Raw genomic sequence first — 15754 nt, 5'->3', positions numbered from 1 at the left:
TTAACCATTTTAGTCTTAAATATTTTATAAAAATCTGAAGTATTTTTTATAAATTCTGGTCTCGAGTTATTCATTGAGTGTGTTTGGGGGATGATTGATTTTGTGAGTACATCAAATGTTTAGCTCATCTCCTGGATTAACTGCTCGACCAGCTACCTCAAAAATTGGAGCATTAGGTGATCTGATTTTTACCTCTGGAAGCCAACCTCTATGTAGTGTGTCTAGCTTTGCACTCTACATAGAGGGCCAGTCTCCTACATATGGTGTATCAGCAATGGGATAAAGACTTTGTATTTGCTGATACCACTTTGTCAATTGTGTGAAAATACAAATAACTTTCTAAATTGTCTTTAGATAATTATTTGATTTTCTAATTAACTAATAGTTTTTTACTAATTTTAAAAATAATTGTTAGGGCCCTGGTTAGGTCTCTACAACTCTAGAGAAAGTTTTAAAAGTCCTTGCTTTAGTTGGTTATCCAACAAGGGGAGTTTTACATTCTAAAAAGGTCCCAACTTTAGAAAGATAAACAAAATGTCAGAAGTAGAGTCCAGGCCCCAGCACCTCAACCTGGAACCTTATAAGTCATTTTGTAGTGTAGCCATTTTTAAGATAGCTTCATGCACGTTAGTTTAACATACTAGGCCGCTGTGCACTTTGCCCTAGATATATTTTATTCAGCTTCGCACTATTTTACAATAACCAGTTTTACGGTCTTGTTTTAATTTCTTCTATCACACTGTTTAGCTTAGTTCAGCACTGTGTTCTCAAATAATGCATTCTTGATCGCCCTGTGCCTCAGTCAAGGCTAAAGTCTGGTACATTGCTGGTAAACGTGGTAGAAGTTCAGTCTCCAGTATTCGTAGAAAATACACATCCTTACGTAGGGACATTTTCTTAGAACATCTGCGTGTTAGTGATAAAAACACTTCCTAGTCCTAGTATACGCCAAGAAGGAGATTCCAGACAGGGTCCGACAACTAGATGCTGAATGCCCCGTTGCAGATGCTGATGCAGATTACAGGCCTTTGCTCAGGTATGAGGGTTGATGTCCCGGGGGAACCTGAAAGGCAGGCTTAGAGCTTCACATGCTGTGCTCGAAATATAACATAGAGAGAAAATAATCTAGCAGCACTATGATAGACTTATTCTTGTGCTTCACTCTCAACGTTACTATTTGAATTTTACTGTGTAGTATAGTTCTGGTTATTGAAGCTCACGCTTTGCTATCTAAAATGCAGTTGTTTTATTAAACCAATCTTTAAAACTTAAAGTGCCTTTGTCATTTATATATAAGACCGTACTGTGTATGAGAGAACCGGTTGTGACCTGAGTGACCACGACTTCCCTGAGAAGTACTAAGATGTCATGCGCTCGGCTGCCCAATTGTCTCTTCCATTCGGGAGAGATGAGATATTGCTAGTTAGCCGGAGCAAAACCTGGATTTAGAGTGACAAGTGTCATCCACCGTGGGTCAGACTTAGTCCCCCACACTGTGAACGATCTTGCTGCTCAAAATCCAGTAGTCTCATTAGGATAATGAGAGCCTACGCGACAATTTATCCATGGCCAGTTAATGAACCTCTGCAAGCTGTACAAGATTCATACTGGTAAAAGCCCCAAAACAGAGAAACTTAGGTTTCTGGTGGCCCAGCATGAAACATATAACCCCCAGGTGAGGATGATGATGATACATCTGTGGTGGATAAAGATTCTTGGAGAATGGAGATGAGGGTAGCTCATCTTCCCTTTGAATTTCTAGAGCATCCACAGACACAGGCCTGGATCTTGCCAGCCTGACCAAAATACTGGCTTTAGAGAGTCAGCTTTTGGGGATGGAGAAGCAAAGAAAATAGTTGGTCTTGGCACCCATCTTTCGTGGCAGCATGAAAGTGTTAAAGGGGAAATCCTTTAACATTAAACTCTCAAAAGGAGTTGTCCCTCCCTTCACTGAAGGGGATGATATAGTGAAATATTCTTCTGCCTTTGAAAGAGCCTGCATTGGTTGGAAAATTGAAAAGAAACACTGGGGCATACTTATGTGGGAATTATTCTCAGGAAAATGCAGGGATAGGCTCCTGGTACTGACTGTGGCAGATTCTAAATCCTTGGACCTCATGAAGGGTACCCTAATAGAAGGCTTTGGGTTTACAACTGAAGAGTACAGGATAAAGTTCAGGGAGGCATGAAAATCCCAGAGCCAGGCCTGATCTGACTTTGTGGACTATTCAGTAAGAATGCTGGGTGGTTGGTTAGCTGGGAACAAGGTACAAGATTATGATGGGCTGTATAATTTATTTATGAAAGAGCATCTGTTGGGTAATTGTTCCAATGATAGGCTACATCAACATCTGGTAGACCCGGGTCCACTTTCCTCTCAAGACCTGGGGAGTAGGGCAGACAAATTGGGTCAAGCCAAGGGTGACCAAAACTACCACTGGTAGGGGAGACCAAAAGAAAGAGACCAAAAAAGCCCTCCCAAGGGAAAGATAGGAGCCAGGGTAAAAACAATAAAGAGTCTTCTAAAGGTCCCCAAAATTCTGCACAGGAGGATGGGGCCAGAGACTACTTACAGTCCAGGTGTGGGTACAATGGGAAACACTTTGACCCCAGCAAGGCTTGGTGCCAAGATTGCAAAACCAAAGGGCACCAAACTGGAGACTCTGGTTGTAAAAGCAAAAAGAATGTCTCTAGTCAACCTGCAGTAAATGCATTTGCCAATATCCATATGGGGTCAGAGGTGTGGCCTGACCATATCATTGTCCCCACAGAGGAAATATTAGTCACTGAGGGTGGGGTAGATTTATCCTGTGCTGCCTGGCCAAGTATCATGAGAAAATACAGGCAGTACACTGCAATTAATGGGGAGAAAACAGAAGCCTTAAGGGATACAGGAGCTAGTATCCATGGTATCTCAGCACCTGGTTCCCTCAACTCAATTCCTGGTAAGGAGGTCTTATCCTGTCACCAATGCTGACAATGAGATCACGTTCCACCCCATACCTATGGTAAACTTTGAAGGGGAGGGGTGGCAGGGCTGAAAGAAGTGTTTGCGTCCTCATCCATCCCTGTAGATTGACTACTTGCTTGGAAATGACCTGGAGCATTCCCCCTGGGCTGAGGTAGAGCTAAAGACCCATGCAACAATGCTAGGGATCCCTGAGTGGGCATGTGTCAAGACTAGGGCACAGAACAAACTTCAGAGGGCAAAAAGAGAGCTGGATCCTGAAATAGTTGACCAGCCTCCCAGGAGAAAAGGTAGGAAGACTGGTGGACCAGCTTCCAAACAGATCCCAAGACAGTACCCCTCTTCTCAGGAGGAGGAGTCACCCACCTTGGGGGGGGGACTGAGCCTGAAGAGCGTGGGCCTTACCACCCAGAGCTCTTGGGCCCAGGGGGACCCTCCAGGGAAAAGCTTTACCAGGGGCAAAGAGAATGTCCCACTCTTGAAGGCCTGAGACAGCAAGCTGCTCAGGAGGAGCTAGGAAATGTCAGTGGTACCCACAGGGTCTACTGGGAACAGGGGCTCCTGTACACTGAGGCTAGAAACCTCAAGCCTGGTGCAGCCAGGAGGGTGGTAGTGCAACAGAAGTTCAGAGACTTCTGAGATCCCGCTAGCAGGGCATCTGGGCCAGAATAAGACTTGGAGTAGGTTGGTTAACCACTTCTAATGGCCAGGTATGTCTAAAAAAGTGAAGGACGTTTGTCAGTCCTGTCCCTCTTGCAAAGCCAGTGGCAAGACAGGTGGGCACTTAAAGGCCCCCTTAATGCCACTACCTGTGGCTGGTGTACCCTTTGAAATCAATCAATAAATCAAATACATTTCTTAAGTGCACTACTCACCCGGTAGGGTCTGAAGGCGTGGGGGTGGTTACTGCTCGAAAAACCATGTTTTTAGGTGCTTTCTGAAGGTTAGGAGGTCATGGTTCTTGCGTAGGTTGGTGGGGAGGGAGTTCCAGGTTTTGGCGGTGAGGTGGGAGAAGGATCTGCCACCGGAGGTGGTGCGTTGGATGCAGGGGACTGTGGTGAGGGCTAGGTCGGCAGAGCTGAGCTGTCGAGTTGGTATGTTGAAGTTGACTCGTTCGTTGAGGTAGGCCGGTCCAGTGTCATGGAGGGCTTTGTGAGCATGGACAAGGATTTTTAAAATGATTCTTTTGTTGATGGACAGCTAGTGTAGGGATCTGAGGTGGGTGGATATGTATTCGTGGCAGGGGAGGTTGAGGATGAGACGTGCAGCTGCGTTCTGGATTCGCTGGAGTTTTCTTTGATGCATGGCTGTGGTCCCTGCATAGAGGGCGTTGCCTTAGTTCAGTCTGCTGCTTATGAGGGCATGGGTGACTGTTCTTGTTTCTAAAGGAATCCATTTAAAAGTCTTGCGTAGCATGCAAAGGGTGTTGAAGCAGGAGGATGACATGGCATTGATTTTCTGGGTCATGGAGAGAGACGAGTCCAGTATGCTGCCAAGGTTGCGTTCATGGGTGTTGGGGGTGGTCTGAGGGTGGTGGGCCACCAAGAGTTGTTCCATGCTGCCTTGTTGGGGCCGAAGATGCAGATCTCTGTTTTGTCTGAGTTCAGTTTGAGGTGGCTTGCTGTCATCCAGTTGGCGATGTCGAGGAGTCAAGCATGCAGGTTAATCTTGGAGGTAGCTGGGTTCCTTGTGAGGGAGATGATGAGCTAGGTGTCGTCAGTGTATGAGAGGATGGTGATGCTGTGGGGGCGGAGGATGTTGGCAAGAGGAGTCATGTAGATGTTGAAGAGGGTGGGGCTGAGGGAGGATCCTTGGGGGACCCCACAGATGATCTTGGTGGCTGAAGACCAGAAAGAAGGGAGGCAAACTCTTTGGGTTCTTTCGGAGAGGAAGGAGGTGAGCCAGTCCAGGGCTCTGTGGCAGATTTCGGCATCGAGAAGGCGTGCGCGGAGGGTTTGGTCGCATACAGTGTCAAAAGCTGCAGAGAGGTCTAGGAGGATGAAGGTGACGGTCTCGCCCTTGTCCAATCTGGTCCTGATGTTGTCTGTGCAGGCGATGAGGGTGTTCTCGGTGCTGTGGTTCTTGCGGAATCCAGACTGGGAGACGTCGAGTATGTTGTTGTCTTCTAGGAAGTGAGACAGTTGTACGTTTACTATCTTCTCCACGACCTTTGCGGGGAAGGGGAGAAGAGAAATGGGTCAGTAGTTTGTGAGGTCTTCCGGGTCTGCTTTGAGTTTTTTGAGAAGAGCTTTTGAAAGGGTAGGGGTTGATATTGTTGGCCCTCTTGACCCTCCAACATCATCAGGACATAGATATATCTTAGTGGTAGTGGATCATGCCACTAGGTATCCTGAGGCTATTCCCCTTAGGATAATAATTGCACCTGCAGTTGAAAAGGCCCTCCTGGGTACCTTTATCAGGGTTGGGTTCCCTAAGTAGGTAGTATCAGACAGGGGGTCAAACTTCATGTCTGCATACACATGTGGCAGGAATGTGGAGTAATTTATAAATTCACTACCCCATACCATCCACAAATCAATGGGCTGGTGGAACGGTTCAACCAGACACTAAAAGGCATGATTGGAGGACTCCCTGAAAAACCCAGAAGGAGATGTGATGTTCTACTTCGTTGCCTGCTGTTTGCCTACAGGGAAGTCCCACAAAAGGCACTAGGTTTTTCTTCTTTTGAACTTTTGTTTGGGCACCCTGTTATGGGACCACTAAGTCTTATAGGGGAAGGCTGGGAGAGACCTCTCAAAGAGGTCAAACAGGACATTGTGAACTATGTGCTTGGTCTATGTTCTAGGATGGTTGGGTACATGGAGAAAGCCAGCAAAAACCTTCAGGCCAGCCAAGAGCTCCAAAAGCTTTGGTATGACCAAAACGCTGCTGTGGTGGAGTTTCAACCAGGGCAGAAAGTTTGAGTGTTAGAGCCTGTTGCTACAAGACAAATGGTCTGGGCCCAATCCCATACTTGAAAAGAAAGGGGAGATTACTTATCTAGTGGACCTAGGCAGTTGCAAGAACCCCAAAAGAATCATACATGTCAACCCCCTAAAACCCTTTTATGATAGAGCTGATGTGAACATGCTTATGGATACAGATGAGGGACAGGAGGATGAGAGTGAGCCTCTCCCTGATCCCCTCTCCAGCAACCTCCAAATTGTTCTTTAGATGGGGTGGTCTTGTCAGACACCATCTCCGGGTAACAGAACCCATGATGTGGACACTGGTGACAGCCTGCCTGTCAAGAACACAATTTACAGACAGTCTGACCATGTCAGGGAAATCATAGAAGCTGAAGTAAAGGAAATGTTGGATTTGGGTGTCATTGAACCCTCAGAGAGCCCCTGGGCTAGCCCAGTAGTGTCAGTCCCCAAACCTCACTCCAAGGGTGACAAGAAAGAAATGAGGTTTTCTATGGACTACAGGGGCCTCAACTCAGTAGCCAAAACTGATGCACACACAATCCCAAGAGCTGATGAGCTCATTGACAGATTAGGGGCAGCCAAGTATCTGAGTACTTTTGATTTAACATGAGTGTACAAGCAGATTGGTCTGACCCCAGGAGCAAAAGAGAGATCAGCATTTTCTACTCCTAGTGAGCATTATCAGTTCACTGTTATGCCCTTTGGATTAAAAAATGCACCTGCCATCTTCCAGAGGTTGGTGAACCAAGTCCTTGCTGGACTACAAACGTTTAGTGCAGCTTACTTAGATGATATAGCTGTCTATAGTTCCACCTGGCAGGATCACCTGATCTACCTTGGCAAGGTCCTTGAGGCTCTGTAAAAGGCAAGCCTCACTATCAAGGCCAGTAAGTGCCAGATAGGGAGGGGAAAGTTGTGTACTTGGGCCACCTGGTTGGTGGAGGCCAATTGCAACCTCTCCAACCCAAGATTCAGACTATTCTATCTTAGGAAGCTCCCACAACCCAGACACAAGTCAGGGCATTCCTTGGCTTAACTGTATTTTACAGGAGGTTTGTGAAGGATTATGCCACAATAGTTGCCCCCTCACAGAGCTTACCTCCAGAAGATGCCCAAAATGATTAACTGGACAGTGAATTGTCAAAAGGCCTTTGACACTCTGAAGGAAGCTATGTGCTCTGCTCCAGTTCTACAAGCACCAGACTATTTCAGGGAATTAATAGGCCAGACAGATGCTTCAGAAATGGGGATAGGAGCGGTCCTTTCCTAGAAGAATGATTATGGACTTGACCAGCCTGTTGCTTTTATTAGCAAAAATCTACTCCCTAGGGAACAAAAATGGAGCGTCATAGAGGTGGGCCCTGAAGAAGTTGAGGCCATACTTGTTGTCACTTTACTGTTCAGACTGACCACAGGCCTCTCAGATGGCTACAACAAATGAAAGGTGAGAACCCCAAACTGCCTAGGTGGTCCTGCCCATGCCAATGCAGCATGTAAATCTAGTGAGGCCCCTCCAGGTTCTCCCACTTAGAAGATGAAGGCTCACTAGGGAAAGGGTAGTTTCATCCTCTTTCGTTTGGGGGGGAGGGGGTACTATGAGAGGAGGCCCTTTTTTGCATGGTTAGCCCCCCACTTCTTGCCCGATGTTGATGTGTCCTAGAAGTTGTAGAGCCCAGGGCCCCTGCTTCCCAGGTTCCCTGTGTCAGAGCTCTTTCCCTAAATCTGTTGTGATGCTTGGCACAATGAATTGCACGCTTAAGTATCACTGTAAGTCCCTAGTAAATGGCTACACCTGTACCCAGGGCATGGGATATTAGGGGTAGGCTCCTGAGGGCAGCAGCACTGATTGTGCCACCTTCTATGGTCCTGCACCCAGATGCACCCAGCACTGCCATTGCAGGATGAGTGTCCTGGAGCAACCCTAAAAAGACAAACTCGACATGGCCCTCTCCCGGTGTGCCCTGTCCACCCTACGCTGCAAATGTTATGGGTCAGTCACCCTCCTAGCAGGCCTTCCAGCCCTAAGGCAGTGTGCACCATACTGTATGTGAGAGCATAGCTGCATTAGCAATATGCCCTCACTGTGTCCTTGCCAAACCTGGGACATAGTGAGTGAACAGAGCAGCCATTTTATGCACATGTACTGGACACTGGTCAAACACAGGTTCTCCAGCTACATGATGGCCACTCTGCACCCGGGGTGTTTGGTATCAGAGGATCTTATGTGTAGGTGGAGATGACTCAGAATGACAGTGAAATGGCAGCCTGCAACTTCCTGTCATGAACTTCCGGCCTTGTATTTTCTCTGTGTCATTTCCTGGATAAATACATTGGGATGCTGCCCGTTTTCAGAATCTCTGCCCGTGTGCGGATTATGCACACTCGGGGCGCACTCTCTGCATCCAAGGCATAGACTCCGCACTCTGGGTGGGGATTCCGCACTTGGGACAGAGATTCCACTCTATGGACGGAAAATAAGGTCTAATAAGTGTCAGATAAGAAGATGTGTGTAACAAGGACAGGAAGTCCAATTCAGGAAGGGTAGAGTTTATAGGTACACACTATATTACATCCCAGCACAGTTTTGTCCTTTGCATTATGGTACATGCAGTCAACGGGCCTGATTCACAAGACGTTTGGTCTAAACTTAGACCAAACATTAAAGCTTAAGACTTTGAGAATTTACAAAGGGCATTTACAAGCAGTATCTTTAAGTCCGCACTTAGGAGTGCGGACCTAAGGATAGTACTCATAAATGCCCTTTGCAGAGACCCTCTGGAATGACCCGTAGCAAAAAAATGGAGGGCTGCTAGGATCTTGACATAGGGTAGCATGGCATGGAAGCAGCAAGATCCTTCTCCCACTCACAAACCATCTCCAAGATGATATCAGGGAAACACAGTATCTGGCCATAACATCCTGGCTGGACATCCCAAAGAGGCTTGTCCTTTTTCAAAAAATCCTCTCTACTCTCCTCCTCTTCCTTCTCAAATCCTCCTGTTGCATAGCAAGGGCCAAACCAACAAACACATTCAGCGACATGTTGAAAGGTCTGAAAGAGTGTGCTTGCGGCAGCTCTGCTTTTATGTGTGCAGCAAGGGTGGGATTGGCTGTTGGGTTCAGGAGTTTCAGCTGGGTGGGGGTATGGTAGGCACTGACAGGTGTGTCTGTATATAATATATTGCCTCCTACGGCGCAAGGTCAGTTGATCTACCCCAAGTGCGGATGAGCCAACCCGAATGCAGACATAAAAAGTCTACTCATAACTTATCTTTCTGAATACCAAATAATTGTAAACTTAGACCTTTGGTCTAAACTTTGACCAAAAATCTGAGTTTACCTTTGTGAATCAGGCCCCAGGTTTCCACCAGTGAAGTCTCAGTTGGCTCGACTGGCAGAAACCCTTGATCCAACAGTCCGTTCTCCATAGGATCACTGGGTCACAGTCTCACTGGCCCTGCTCTTTTTAGGTTGGGCGACAGTTACTGGATTTCTGTGTGGAAGACGTCTATGTTAGGCATGATGGTTCTATACAGAGAAAACAGTTGATAACCTTGACACACAAGAATAAATCCCCCTGCACATCTGGACTGTTGATTTCCTGTGTTTACAAACTCCTACTTTGCTTGTTTTCGCAAACAAGCTCCCACTTTAGGAGTTTAGCTATGAAACACAAAAAAAGGGCTGCCCTAAGTTCACCTGTCAAGCCAGTGGATGTACTTAAGATACAGAAATCCCACTTTTGTGGCGTGTCACCCACCAGGGTTTAGCTGGCCCTTTTACTGTTTAAATTTAAAAAACACTGCTAATCAGTAGCCACCCTGCACATTTGTTGTCATGTTCTGTCTCCATACTTCATAGCACCTGTCAAGTGATGTATTATTCCAATTACTAATTAGAAGAATGAACTGCAAACAACTTAATTTGCAGTGAAGAACATTTACAAGCCATATGTTAAATTAAAGGCAAGCAGAGCACTAGCATTATTTATTAACCTCCTTATTTTTTTTTTATAAAGATACCATTCTCCTTCTGGGATAGCTTGCCTGAACAAAATAAACCATCCTTTCAACTTGTGTTCCTTTTTCTAAAACTATAATGAGATCAATCCGTACTTGCGAAGAATGACTTATTTAATTTCTTTGTTTCATATGGCATGGATCAATAATTACACATATAGATCTAAAGTGCAAATTCAAAGCATTAATTCATATTTACTATTTTTACCTAGTAAGAAGCAAGAATTGCATTTGCCCATATGGATTCCCTGTTGCTTTCTGAGAAAGGAAATTAAACACCAACGAAGCACATCGATATGATTTGGAGAACGACAGCCGCAAACTCCCGGACCAGAGAGACTACGGATCACTTTTATCGAGGGCTGTGGTCACAGGAGGCCATTTTAAAAAGAAATCAATTTAAACTCCACACTGTCAACTTCTGGCACGTGCACAGCGCAATATTTATCAGTCTGCTTCAAGTTGCAGCTTGGATGCAGACCTCTGAAGTCCAGCATAAAATGGGCTTCGCAGAGTGATTTATAGCCTGGTAGAGGTTTCCTGTTTAGCCTGAAATGTATGGAAACAAGTATCTTGTGTGGTCCCTGCAACCAAAACCGTTTCCAAAACCATCAAAAAGGCCCGAGAGATATTCGTGGTCATTTAGACGCATAAACTATGCAAAATAACAGTGAAATAATTTTTATGTAGTGTGATTGTTTCTCTAGTAACTCATATCATGAGATAATTACAAATGTTTAGGCACTTTGCACCAAAGTTTGGCATAGGCGAAAAATAAACAGCATTGCACAAGATGGCTCACAACTGAAAGTGTCACCAAACTGATTGCTGAGTTTGTGTTTTTATGAGGAAGTGCGTGATAGTGCAGTAAGTACATGAATGCAAGAATGAGCCAATGGTTGGATGAATGGATGCATGATTTCAAGGATCACTGACAGAATGCATATATGGTGAGGTAGTGAAAGCCGAACCTCAACAATCAATGAAACTGTACATTCAGTTGTAGTCCAGAACAATTGTCTTTGCTATTGCTTATGTATCCATGCTCTTCTTAGTAAAGTTGTAATAATATATTACATGTTTTTTGACATTGCAGCTGTGCAATGGTAGTCAATTTGGTAACATTAACATGAGCAGAGACATGAAAAAGCTGGGACAGCTATTTTATATTGAACCCTGATACTCAGTGGTGTAACAAAGATCCCTGCAGCACTGCGTGTAGGCAAGCCTCAGAACAGTACTGGGGCATGAGAGTTCCTGGGTAAGTCCGGAGGGGGCCCAATCCATGCACTTTGCAGGGGAGTCCCCTCAAGTTTTGTTATGCCACTGCTGTTACTACCTCGTTGCGCACAGATCTTAGTAGCAAGTATGTGGCCTGTGGAACCACTTTACCAGTTACTGTATGGGATCTTTAGTGCAGAGGGTAAGCTGCTGATATTTAATTCTGGTTTCTCCCAACTAAACCAAGTTGTGTCATCCTGGGCCAGTGTTTTTTGTCCTTGTGACCAGGTTTACTTATCTCCAGCGGAGAGGTTTAACTCATTAGTCACAGTGTTTAGCATTGCAGAAAAAGTCTAGCACACATGCAGTGAGCTTGGAAATGTGGCAAAGGATTTCAGGTTCTCTGAAGCAAGGGAAGCACAAATGCACTTGCATCTATAGATTTTAGCTGCACTGCCCTCAAGCACCAGCCTCACCTCCACTGGTGCAATACTGCTGACGAGACGTCTGTCAATGGCACAGCCAGCGGTAAGGTGCTGACTCTTGGTTCGGCAAAACATGTCAGCACCTAACGGCTAGCGGTGCCATTGACGGATGCCTCACAGGCAGGCACCTTTAAATGCCACAGCTCTTCAAATATCCAAAGGAAGACATGCACTCCAGTGCACGTAAATGAGTAATATAGCGCTAACAGCAAAAGAACTTACAAGACAAGTTTCAGCAGTTATTAAAAATGGGGTCTTTGGTTGGCAATCAGGTTGCCCCCTGTCCAAGCAAGGACCCTCACTCTAGTCAGGGTAAAGGAGGAAAACCTGGAAAGTCCATCTGCATTAGCATGGGCCACTCCTGGTCTGTGTTCCATTGTGAAGTCCATCCCCTGTAGGGAAGTGGACCACCTCCATAATATAGGATTCTACCCCCCCCCCCCCTCATCTGCATGAGCCATCTGAGAGGACTGTGATCAGTTTGCACATGAAAGTGAGTACCAAACAAGTCTGGTCTCAGCTTTTTCAGGAACAAACCACAAAGGCTTCCATCTTAATTTCACTCCTTCTTGACTCTCTGTGGAGTAGTGCCTGCCAATGAAGGCAACTAGCTGATCAATGCCCTCTTCATTTATAAGTGCCAACACTGCCCCAATCTCATGCTCTGAAGCATCTGTCTGAATGTTAGAAATGGGGTTTCTGGTTGGCTAGGGCATGCATCTAAGCCAGGCAGAACCCACCCACTATGGTCAGGGCAAGGGGGCTCACACGTCCAAGATAACCCTCACTCGCCCCCTTGGTAGCTTGGCACAAGCAGAAAGGCTTAACCAAGAAGAAATGTGTAAAGTATTTGTACCAACACACACAGTAATACAGTGAAAACACTACAAAATGGACACCACACCAGTTTCGAAAAATAGGTAATATTTATCTAAACCAAACAAGACCAAAACAACAACAAAAACAACATACACAAGTCAAGACATGGATTTTCAAAGGAATAAGAGTCTTACTCCATAGAAAACAATGGAAACGTTGACTTTACACTATGTAAAGTACCTGGTTTGCATCAAAAATAAAGCCACATGGGCGAGCATGCATTGGAAAAGACAGTGACGCATCGATTCCTTACTCGCAAGTAAAGCCGTGCATCATTTCTTCTCCGGTCGGGTCAGGGATGTGTCGTTTTTTCTCCCTCCCAAGAGAGAAATGTGTCGTTTTCCGGAAGGGGCACCTCGGACCCGCGACAGGACACGATGACTTTGACACCCATGAAAGATGCGTGAGGAAACCGTGCTGTGTGGGGTTTGCGTCGTTATCAGAGTCGCAAGCGGGTGTTGCATCATTTCTCCAGCCGCAATGCGTCGATCTCCCAGCTGCGATGCAGGTGGTGCATCGATTTCAGCCACAAAGCAGACGGTGCATCGTTTATCAGCCAGATTGCAGATGGTGCATCAAACATTTCCCCGCACGGCGTTCTGTGCGTGGATTTTAGCTCTTGTTCTGCCAACTTCACCTTTCAAGGGCCCAGGGACTGGATAGGACACCACTTGGCAGGGCAAGAGTCTCAGCAGAGAGTCCAGGTGCTGGCAGAGGAAGTCTTTAATGGCTCTGAGACTTCGAAACAGGAGGCAAACTCAGTTAAAGCCTTCTGAAGCAGGAATGCACAACAAAGTCCAGTCTTTATCCCCTTTCACAGGCAGAAGCAGCAACTGCAGGATAGCCGAACAAAGCACAATCACAGCACTTCTCTTCATCTCTTCTCCTTGGCAGTGGTTTCCCTTGAATCTAAAAGTGATCTTGAAGAAATCTAAAGTCTGGGGTTTTGGGTCCACTGCTTATACCCCTTTATGCCTTTGAAGTAGGAAAACTTCAAAGGAAAGTCTCTGTTGTTCACAAGATCCTGCCAGGCCAAGCCCCAGACACACACCAGGGGATTGGAGACTGCACTGGATGAGAACACGCACAGCCCATTCAGGTGTAAGTGTCCACTCCATCCTCCACTCTAGCTCAGACAGCCTATCAGCATATGCAGGCTATACCCCAGCTCCCTTCGTCTCACTGTCTAGAGGGGATTCACAAACAGCCCAACTGTCAGTCTGACCCAGACAGGGAGTCCACAAACAGGGAGAGTCACAGAATGGTTTTAGCAAGAAAATTCCTACTTTCTAAAAGTGGCATTTTCAAACGAACAATCAAAAAAACAACTTTAGTAAAAGATGTATTTTTACATTGTGAGTTCAGGGACACCAAGGGGGTCATTCCAACCCTGGCGGTCGGTGTTAAAGCGGCAGCCAACCCGCAAACAGGCAGGCGGCCAAAAAAATGGAATTCCGACCCTGGCGGGAACCGCCAACACAGCCCGCCACTTTAACACTCCGACCGCCACGGCGGTACAGACAAGCAGCGCGGCGGTCACCGCCAACAGACAGGCGGCAGACAATGTACCGCCCACCCTATCACAACTCACCAATCCGCCACCTTTTCCGGGGCAGGAGCCCCGCCGATAAAAACACGGCGGAAACAGACTTCGAACGGGAAAACGCTCACCTCTACACACTCCACGAGGAATCTGGACAGCATGGAACCCGAATTACACATCCTACCAGCTATTCTCTACCTGCTCCTCTACCAGGAGCACGAACGCCGGCGCAGAAGACAACGGTGAGTACTGCACCTACGACACAGGGGAGGGGGGAGGCAAAAAATTACGAGGACACACATACGCCACACACCCACCCCCACCCTCACCCACTACAACACACACATCAATGCAGAGCAACAAGTCAGAGTGACACCCCCCAACGCCCCCGGAAGAATGCAAAGACAAAATAAAATGATCATTAAAAATGAAGTATATTATAGCATAATTGAAGTTAAGTGAAATATGAAATATATAAATAAAATATATTACATCATGAACAATATATACATAGGTCAAAAGTCCGGGCCATATTGGCTATCATCCATTGTTCGTGGGCCAATGGGCCTAAACACATGGGCAAAGCCCACACACGAGACCCGATTCCATTGGAGAGAACACTGCAGGGGCATCAGATAGTAAAACTACAGGCACCTCAGGGGGAAGGGAAGGGGGGCACCTCAGCCAGTTGAGTCCACGACGCTAGATCCACGAGGGGCCTCCATGCCCACTGTACCATCCTGGGGAGTGCAAAGCCACAGTCTCACAAGTCTCTACAGTGGGTGGCTTGCCCACTGATCCATCCTGGGGAGTGCAAAGCCACAGTCCATCAAGTGGATTACAGACTCCACTGGTTCTGGAGGAGGCATGGTGCCCAGAGTGCTTCGTGAAGCCCTGGCCGACACAGATCCGGCCCTGCCAATGGGCCAGCGGTGCTTGAGATGAAGGGCCCAGCGGAGCGGTGCTTGAGATGAAAGGCCCAGCGGAGCGGTGCTTGACAGGAAGGGACCAGCGGAGCGGTGCTTGAGATGAAGGGCCCAGCGGAGCGGTGCTTGAGATGAAGGGCCCAGCGGAGCGGTGCTTGACAGGAAGGGCCCAGCGGAGCGGTGCTTGACAGGAAGGGCCCAGCGAAGCGGTGCTTGAGATGAAGGGCCCAGCGGAGCGGTGCTTGACAGGAAGGGCCCAGCGGAGCGGTGCCTGAGATGAAGGGCCCAGCGGAGCGGTGCTTGACAGGAAGGGCCCAGCAGAGCAGTGCTTGAGATGAAGGGCCCAGCGGAGCGGTGCTTCACAGGAAGGGCCCAGCGGAGCGGTGCTTGACAGGAAGGGCCCAGCGGAGCGGTGCTTGACAGGAAGGGCCCAGCGAAGCGGTGCTTGAGATGAAGGGCCCAGCGGAGCGGTGCTTGACAGGAAGGGCCCAGCGGAGCGGTGCCTGTGATGAAGGGCCCAGCGGAGCGGTGCTTGACAGGAAGGGCCCAGCGGAGCGGTGCTTGACAGGAAGGGCCCAGCGGAGCGTGCCTGAGATGAAGGGCCCAGCGGAGCGGTGCTTGACAGGAAGGGCCCAGCGGAGCGGTGCTTGAGATGAAGGGCCCAGCGGAGCGGTGCTTGTCTTGAAGGGCCCACTTCAGCGGTGCTTGTCACGGCGGGGCCCTGTTCGGCGGTGCTTGTCACAGCGGGCCCTGTTCAGCGGTGCTTGTCACGGCGGGGCCCTG

This window comes from Pleurodeles waltl, chromosome 2_1, assembly GCF_031143425.1.
Source record: "Pleurodeles waltl isolate 20211129_DDA chromosome 2_1, aPleWal1.hap1.20221129, whole genome shotgun sequence".
Classification (NCBI taxonomy): domain Eukaryota; kingdom Metazoa; phylum Chordata; class Amphibia; order Caudata; family Salamandridae; genus Pleurodeles; species Pleurodeles waltl.
This window is presented reverse-complemented; position numbering follows the sequence as displayed.